This window comes from Panthera uncia, chromosome A2, assembly GCF_023721935.1.
Source record: "Panthera uncia isolate 11264 chromosome A2, Puncia_PCG_1.0, whole genome shotgun sequence".
Lineage (NCBI taxonomy): Eukaryota > Metazoa > Chordata > Mammalia > Carnivora > Felidae > Panthera > Panthera uncia.
In genome coordinates, this window is record NC_064816.1 from 135580934 (window position 1) to 135590361 (window position 9428).

At 36.7% G+C, this 9428-nt stretch overlaps 1 protein-coding gene across 3 annotated transcripts in view; it reads left to right on the forward strand.

The window, feature by feature from the left end:
• Window positions 1-2184: 2184 nt before the first annotated feature.
• ASB15 (ankyrin repeat and SOCS box containing 15) overlaps window positions 2185-9428 on the forward strand; it is a 56099-nt gene continuing 48855 nt past the window's right edge. For all 3 annotated transcript variants that reach the window (XM_049641762.1, XM_049641763.1, XM_049641765.1), the window contains exon 1: window positions 2185-2292. The gene's annotated coding sequence lies outside the window, so the exon portion shown is untranslated. The remainder of the gene's footprint in view (window positions 2293-9428) is intronic.

Genomic DNA, 9428 nt, shown 5'->3' on the forward strand with positions numbered 1-9428 from the left:
TATATATATATATATATATATATATATATATATATATATATATATATTCATTCTGAGTAGCAAAACGTGTAACAAATAGTAAAACAACCCACAGAATGGAAAAAGGTATTTCCAACCACATAAAATCACCAAAAGATAAGTGGCACCTGGAATAAGAAGGAACTTCTATAAATCAGTAAGAAGATTACTATTAACCAGAACAGGTCTCTCTGCTTCCTTCCATTCTTGCCTTGCACTCTGGAATAGATTAAATGACTTTAAATATGTAAGGCGCCTGGCCCAGTGCATGAAACATAGCACCACATACACGTGATTGTTACTGATTTTTTATTTCATGTTATTATTCTCAACCCAGTAGCTACAATAATCCTTCTCGAACATACTGTGCTCAAAATTCTCCCATAGGTTTTCACTCAAGATGTAAAAGCCAAAGTCCTTTCATCTGCTTATAAGTCCCTGACCAAGATAGCCCCCCACAGCCTCTCACTTCTCAGGCCTAACCTCCTATTCGCCTTTCCCTGCTTAGGTAGCTGTTCTTCTAAGCCTTTTCTTGGAAAACCCTTCTACCAGATGGCACATAGGTCCGGCTTGCACCTCTTTCAAGTGTTTGCTCAAATATTACCTTTTCAGTGTGGCCTGCCCTGGCCATGAGATTTAAAATTGCAAATTACCATGAGCTCCTTGTTCTCTTCTCTGTTTTGTTTTCTTCATAGTCTTTATCACCTTCTAATATGCTATCTAATTATCTTACTTATATTGTTTCTGTGCATCACCCTTTCTAGAATATAAACCATATGTGGATGGAAATTTTTTCCTACCGTATATGAAATGCCTAAAATAGTACCTGGCACATAATAAGCAATAAATATATTTTTAATGGATACAATAGAAAAAAAGGCAAAGGAAAAGAATAGGCAATTGACAAAAAATGGAAACAGGAACAATCAATAAACATGAAAAAGATTCAACCTCTCTAATAATCAAGAAAATGAAAAATAACCATAATTTTACTGCCATCTTATGGATAAAAATTAAAGACTGACAATACCAAGTGTTGTCAATGCCAAGTGGAACAACAAGAATACTCAGACACCGCTGGTGGGAGTGAGTTGGTGTAATCACTTTGGGGAATAATTTCACAATAATTAGTTGAAGAGATACAAAACCTATAACTGAGTGTTATGGGTTGAACTATAACCCCCCAAATTCATATGTTGAAGTCATAATTCCCACTATCTCAAAATGTGACCTTATATAAAAATAGGATCATTGTAAATGTAATTAGTTAATATGAGGTCATTAGAGTGGGCCCTTGTCTAAGACAACTGATGTCCTTATTAAAAGGAAATATTTAGACACAGAGAAATGTACACAGACAGTACGTCATGCAATGATGAGGGCAATAGGGATGACACTTCTACAAGCCAAGGAACAACAAAGACTGCTAGAAAAATCACTAGAAGTTAGGGGAAAGGCATGGATCAGATTCTCTTAGCCCTTAGAAGAAACCAACTCTGCTGACATTTTGATCTCACACTGGTAGCCTCCAGACAGATGAGCTAATACTTTTAATACTGTTTAAATCACTCAGTTTGTGTTATTTGTTACAGCAACCCTATAAACTAACACTGAGTAATAAATTGATTTGATCATTTGTTCCTCTCTTCTATTAGGATAGCTGTCCCTAGAAACATGAGCCATGGGGGTATAATCTTCCCAGTTCAGATTGCCCAAGAATTAGGCATTACCATAACTTTCATCATAATTTATGGTTTCTAGTATTTAAATCATTCACAATTAAAATTCAGGACATTGGAAATATATACATTAACACCTGTGCATGTATTAATGGCATTTTATAGATTCACACAGGCATGTGCATGGATGTATACACATATGAAAATATAAAGAAACTACTGAATTGGGACAAACCATCTGATGACATCCATTTACTCCTACAAAGGTGACGTGTATATTTGGGCACACTAAATTAGATTCAAGAAACTTTATTAAGATTGGGAAGAAATGACCTTATTTTTCAAAACAGTTAATGCTGAAATAATCACTGGAACCTAGATGAATTTCCATTTATGAGGTCACAAACTTTATTGTCCATCCCTCCAGATTCGAAGAATTTTCTTCATTGTGGGGGTATGTTCTAGAATGTAGAATTATGTGATTATAAAAGATGCATGTGTTTTCATTTGTTGTAGCTTTGGGAGTTCAGGATTCTGCCATAGTGTATTTGCTGAGGACACAACAGCTAGACAGACCTAGCTGATCCTGTCTAAGGTACTGCATAGCTAACCATTTCTATGTGGTGGGAAAACATGTAGGTTTTCTAAACCAATCCCTTTGCAGAGGTGCAAGTCTACGTATGGAGGGGGCTTGGCAGTGATGTCCTATGGCTGCTGACAGTAGAATTAGCTACAAAGAGAAATCAACCTTGGCATCTGTGATATCAGAAAGGGATTTGGGAATTTCTTAACGTGAGTAGCAAGGACATCATATGTAACTGGAAGAGTTAGGACCTCCTACACTGCTTCTTTTTTTTTTTTTTTTTTTTTAATTTTTATTTTTTTTTTTGGGACAGAGAGAGAGACAGAGCATGAACGGGGGAGGGGCAGAGAGAGAGGGAGACACAGAATCGGAAACAGGCTCCAGGCTCCGAGCCATCAGCCCAGAGCCCGACGCGGGGCTCGAACTCACAGACCGCGAGATCGTGACCTGGCTGAAGTCGGACGCTTAACCGACTGCGCCACCCAGGCGCCCCTCCTACACTGCTTCTTAATGACACGGGCTCTTCTGTGAGTAGCTAGATCTTACCAAAGTTAGGTAGTGAAAATGTTTCCTAGAATCTAGAGCTCTGGAGCTATGTTCCCCATCCAGTTCCTTGAAGGAAACATGAAATCAAACAGATGAAAAGGAAGAAAGCATTTCAATTGTCAGGGCACAAGGGACTCATTCCTAATAATCTAGAGGGGATAAGTACTACCTTGCCTGTTTTACTCTTAGTTTTCATAACGTGGGAGCACAGGTGAAAATAATCTCCCCTCAGGGAGTATTCTTTCCTATTCCAAACTTGGCAAGAAAGAAAATTATTTTTTTTCCAAATTAATTCTTAGAACAGATCAACATATTAAAATTCTAATAGTTTGCATATGATCCATCTCTTGTGCTTCTGTTCATATCAGGCATATTCAGAAGAATTTGGATTTTTTCCAGTCTTTTCTATCTATGCTATGGATATTTCTAAAAAGTGTCTTGTTTTCTATATGGTGGTTTTTAGAACCTCATTCTAAATCAAGCTATAACTTAGATAGAAGCCATTACCAAGTTTTATCTTAGTGGCAATCAGCTTCCATGTATGAATTACTTACTGTGTGAAAATGGGGATATCCAATACTGCCACCCAGATTTGGAATAAGTTTAATATTGAGGTTTAAAAACAGGTATCCTTTTTGAAAAATAGAACCTATGGAAGAATTGAATAATAAAGATTTCTAGCCACCTCATCCCTGCCAATAGGGAGCATCTCTGGCACCACTTCTGTGTACCAAATGCTGCTGCTCTCCATTTAAAAGCAAACAAGAAAGAAGTGCTGAAAGTCAGGAATTTTTTTAAGCAGATGGAAACTATTTTATGAGATTAAAATAAATAAGGATTTATTAACATAAATGGTAATAATAATACATTAATAAGATGGTACTAAAACAACAATTATTTTTAAATGAATGCCTTAACAGAATTAAGAAATAAAATAAAATTAAGTATAATAAAAAAGTTGAAACTGGTGAAAAGATATCATAAATGTAGATACTGTATTTTTAATTAGTCTCATTAATGTAAAATCACAAATCAAGTGAAATAAACAAGATAAAAGAGGGCAAAAACAATAGTTAAAGTAGAGTTGAGACTTTGGAAATGTGAGATAAAGAATATGATCATTTTTGAAAACTGGATAAATAACAGAACAACTAAAATAATCATTCATTAAATAAATGTATACTGTGGCTTATTTTATGTCATAAACTACAATAGTTAATAAGGATCTGTCAGTGAACCAGGAAGACAGGTTTCAATCATCAAGGAGCTTTGTTCTGGTGGCTGGACACACAGTAGATAAGTCAATAAATTAAACCACCAAATGCGATGATTTTTCCAAAGGAAATGAACAGTGTGCTATGAGAGATGGGGATCTACTTAAGAGTGCATGAAACTTTTTCTGTGACAGTGACATTTATTCTGAGACATGAAGGGAGGATCCAGTCATACAAAAACTAGCTAAAGAGTCCAGCAGAGAAAATAGTAAGGGTGAAAGTATGAGCAGAAGAATGCTGTGATGGGTGTGTGGCTGGGGTGGAAGGGTGAATACGAGGGTGGCAGGGACCCTTGTGAAAGGATCATGCAATGTGAATGGCTTAAATATGGGTGGTGTGGTCTGACTTGCATTTTTAAAGATTTTTACTTTTAAGTAATTTATACATCAAATACAGAGCTCAAACAAGCAACCTCAAGATCAAGAGTTGCATGCTCCACTGACAGAGCCAGTCAGGTGCCCCAGTCTGACTTGCACTTGTAAAAGGCTACTCAACAAGAGTCGTGGGCCAGGTGAATTCTATCAGGCATTTATAGAAGAGTTACTACCTATTCTTCTCAAAGTGTTCTAAAAATAGAAATGGAAGGAAAACTTCCAAATTCATTCAATAATGCCAGCATTACCTTGATTTCAAAACCAGACAAAGACCCCACTAAAAAGGAGAATTACAGGCCAATATCCCTGATGAATATGGATGCAAAAATTCTCAACAAGATCCTGACAAATTGAATTCAACAGTACACTGAAAGAATTATTCATCATGATCAAGTAGGACTTATTCCTGGGCTGCAGGGCTGGCTCAGTATTACAAATCAATCCACGTGATATACCACATTAATAAGAGAAAGGGTAAGAACCCAGACTTCAAGCTGTATTACAAAGCTGTAATCATCAAGACAGTATGGTTCTGGCACAAAAACAGACACTCAGATCAATGGAACAGAATAGAGAACCCAGAAATGGACCCACAAATGTATGGCCAACTAATCTTTGACAAAACAGGAAAGACTATTCAATGGAATGAAGACAGTCTCTTCAGCTAGGAAAACTGGATAGCGACATGCAGATGTATGAACCTGGACCACTTTCTTACACCATATACAAAAATAAATTCAAAATGGATGAAAGACCTAAATGTAAGACAGGAAGAAAGAAAATCCTTAACGAGAAAGCAGGCAAAAACTTCTTTGACCTTGGCCGCAGCAACTTCTTACTCAACACGTCTCCAGAAGTAAGGGAAACAAAAGCAAAAATGAACTACTGGGACCTCATCAAAATAAAAAGCTTCTGCACAGCGAAGGAAACAATCAGCAAAACTAAAAGGCAACCGACAGAATGGGAGAAGATATTTGCAAATGACATATCAGATAAAGGGTTAGTATCCAAAATCTATAAAGGACTTATCAAACTCAACACCCAACAAAACCCAAATAATCCAGTGAGGAAGTGGGCAAAAGACATGAATAGACACTTCTCCAAAGAAGACATCCAGATGGCCAACCGACACATTAAAAGCTGCTCAACATAACTCATTATCTGGGAAATACAAGTCAAAACCACAATGAGATACCACCTCACACCTTTCAGAATGGCTAACATTAACAACTCAAGCAACAACAGATGTCGGTGAGGATGCAAAGAAAGAGGATCTCTTTTGTACTGCTGGTGGAAATGCAAACTGGTACAGCCACTCTGGAAAAAAGTATGAAGTTTCCTCAAAAATTTAAAAATACAACTACCCTATGTCCCAGCAATTACATTACTAGGTATTTATCCAAGGGATACAGGTATGCTGTTTCAAAGGGGCACATGCACACCAATGTTTATAGCAGCACTATCAACAATAGCCAAATTATGGAAACAGCCCAAATGTCCATTGATGGATAAATGGATAAAGAAGATGTGGTATCTATATCTATCTATATCTATATCTATATCTATATCTATATCTATATCTACAGATATAGATATGTGTGTGTGTGTGTGTGTATATATACACACACACACACACACATACACAATGGAGTATTACTCAGCAATAAAAAATAAATCTTGCCATTTGCAGCTACGTGGATGGAACTAGAGGGTATTATGCTAAGCAAAATGAGTCAGTCAGAGAAAGACAAATATCATATGACTTCACTCATATGAGGACTTTAAGATACAAAACAGATGAATATAAGGGAAGAGAAGCAAAAATAATATAAAAACAGGGATGGGGATAAAACAAAAGAGACTCTTGAATATGGAGAACAAACAGAGGGTTACTGGAGGGGTTGTGGCCTAAATGGGTAAGGGGCATTAAGGAATCTACTCCTGAAATCATTGTTGCACTATATGCTAACTAACTTGGATGTAAATTAAAGAAATAAATTAAATGAAAAATTTTTAAAAAGGACAAGAACCATATGATCCTGTCAATAGATGCATAAAAGCATTTGACAAAATATAGCATCTATTTTTTATAAAAACTCTCGACAAAATAGGGATAGATGGAACATACCTCAACATCATAAAGGCCATATATGAAAGACCCACAGCTAGTATCATCCCAAATGGGGAAAAACTGAGGGACTTTTCCCTACAGTCAGGAACAAGACAAGGAAGTCCACTGTCACCATTACTATTTAACATAGTACTGGAAGTCTTAGCCTCAGCAATCAGACAACAAAAAGAAATAAAGGGCATACAAATTGGCCAGGAAGAAGTAAAATTTTCTCTATTTGCAGATGGCATAATATTCTATGTTGGAAACCTGAAAGACTTCACACACACACACACACACACACACACACACACACACAAAGCCAGAACTGATACATGAATTCAGCAAAGTTGCAGGATGTAAAATCAATGTGTAGAAATTGGTTGCATTTTTATACACCAACAAAGAAACAGCAGAAAAAAAAAAATCAAGGAATTGATCCCATTTGCAATTGCAAATACAATTTATTCCTAGATACCTAGAAATAAACCTAACTAAAGAGGCCAAGTATCTGTACTCTGAAAACTATAGAGCACTTAATGAAAGAAACTGAAGAGGACACAAAGAAATGGAAAATCATTCCATGCTCAAGGATTGGAAGAACAAGCATTGTTAAAATGTCTCTACTACCTAAAGCAATGTACACATTTAATGCAATCCCTACCCAAATACCATCAGCATTTTTCAGAGCTAGAACAAAGAATCCTAAAATTTGTATGGAACCACAAAAGACCCCAAATAGCCAAAGCAACCTTGAAAAAGAAAACAAAACTGGAGGCATCATGATTCCAGATTTCAAGCTATGTTACAAAGCTGTAGTCATCAAGACAGTATGGCACTGGCACAAGAACAGACACATGGATCAATGGAACAGAATAGAAAACCCAGAAATGGACATGCACCTATATGGTCAACTAATCTTCAACAAAGCAGGAAAGAACGTCCAAAAGAAAAAGTCTCTTCGACAAATGGTGTTGGGAAAACTAGACAACAGCATGCAGAAGAATGAAACTGGACCACCTTCTTTCACCATACTCTAAAGTAAATTCAAAATGGATGAAAGACCTAAATGTGAGACAGGAAACCATCAAAATCCTAGAGCAGAACACAGGCAGCAACGTCTTTGACCTCAGCCAGAGCAACTTCTTACTAGACACATCGCTGGAGGCAAGGGAAACAAAAGCAAAAATAAACTATAGGGACCTCATCAAGATAAAAAGCTTCTGCTCAGCAAAGGAAACAATCAATGAAACAAAAAGGCAGCCTATGGAAAAAGATAAGATATTTGCAAATGACATATCTGATAAAGGGTTAATGTCCAAAATCTATAAAGATTTATCAAACTCAATGTCCAAAAAACAAATAACCCAGTTAAGAAATGGGCAGAAGGGGTGAATAGATACATTTCCAAAGAAGACATCCATTTGGCTAACAGACATATGAAAGGATGCTCAACATCACTCATCATCAGGGAAATACATATCAAAACCATGATGAGATGCTACGTCACACCTCTCAGGATGGCTAAAATTAACAACACAAGAAACAACAGGGGTTGGCAAGGATGCAGAGTAAGTGAACCCTCTTGCACTGCCGGTGGGAATGCAAACTGGTGCAGCCACTCTGGAGAATAGTATGGAGATTCTTCAAAAAACTAAAAATAGGGGCACCTGGGTGGCTCAATTCGTTAAGCTTCTGACTCTTGATTTTGGCTCAGGTCATGATCTCACAATTTGTGAGATCAAGCCGTGCATCAGGCTCTGCACTGACAGTGTGTAGTCTACTTGGGACTCTCTCTCTCCCACTCTCTGCCCCTCCCCTGCTCACATGTGTGCATGCTCTCTCTCTCTCTCTCAAAATAAATAAACTTTAAAAATAAATAAATAAAAGAGCGTAATGAAAGAATAAATGTAAAGAGATGCTTACAGAAGGGACTGACAGGAGGGAAATGGACATGAACAACTAAAGTAATGACACAGAATTGGGAGGGGCCTCCAAAAATTCTGATTAAGACTATAGAAGTTATTATAAAGATATCATAGTGGAATTTTTAGAAATGTCTTTTAGTTTACAAATTTCAAAACTTGCTTTAAATATTCTGTTAGGGTCCTGCATGTGAATCCATATGGTTTGAAAAGCTGAGTAAATAATGGCGGACACTTTTAATCAAAACTTCATGGTCCACTTAGCTTTAATTCCCAAGAACTCCATTATTTGCAATATATAATATTATGCAATTTATAATATGTAATATAAAATGTAGTGAAAAATAGTCTCAGGGATCTTCTCATTCATTCAAGCAACTTGCCTCTCTCCAGTACAATGTAATTCTGTAATGTCAGAGGTATTAGAAAATATCCCAAACTGCCTCTTTGTTTTCCATAGAAGGCCAGTTAAGATGACTTCATAAGCCATGCAGTGAGTTCTCCAGCAGGTGGTGATAAAGAGACAGATGTAAATGGCAGTCCTGGCAACCTTATACCATTGAGGGAATGCAGAAATTTTTTTCTTAAAGATTTTCTGGAAATTTTACTTCGTAAGAAACATAATAAGCAGTGCAACATAAAGGAATTTGGTCTAAAATACCTCAGATACAGACAGCAAGAAAAAAAAAATCTAGTCCAGGAATGGTTAGGACCCCAAAGAGCCAATCAGCCACTTAAAAAGTCATTACTGAAAACGGTAAATAGCAGGATAAGAAAGTCTTGATTATATGGCTTTATATGACATTAGAGTGCTATTGTATGCATTTTTAATAGTTGGAGAATGTATGAGATTGACTTAAGGGGCAGTAAAGGGAAGGAAGGAAGGAAGGAAGGAAGGAAGGAAGGAAGGAAGGAAGGA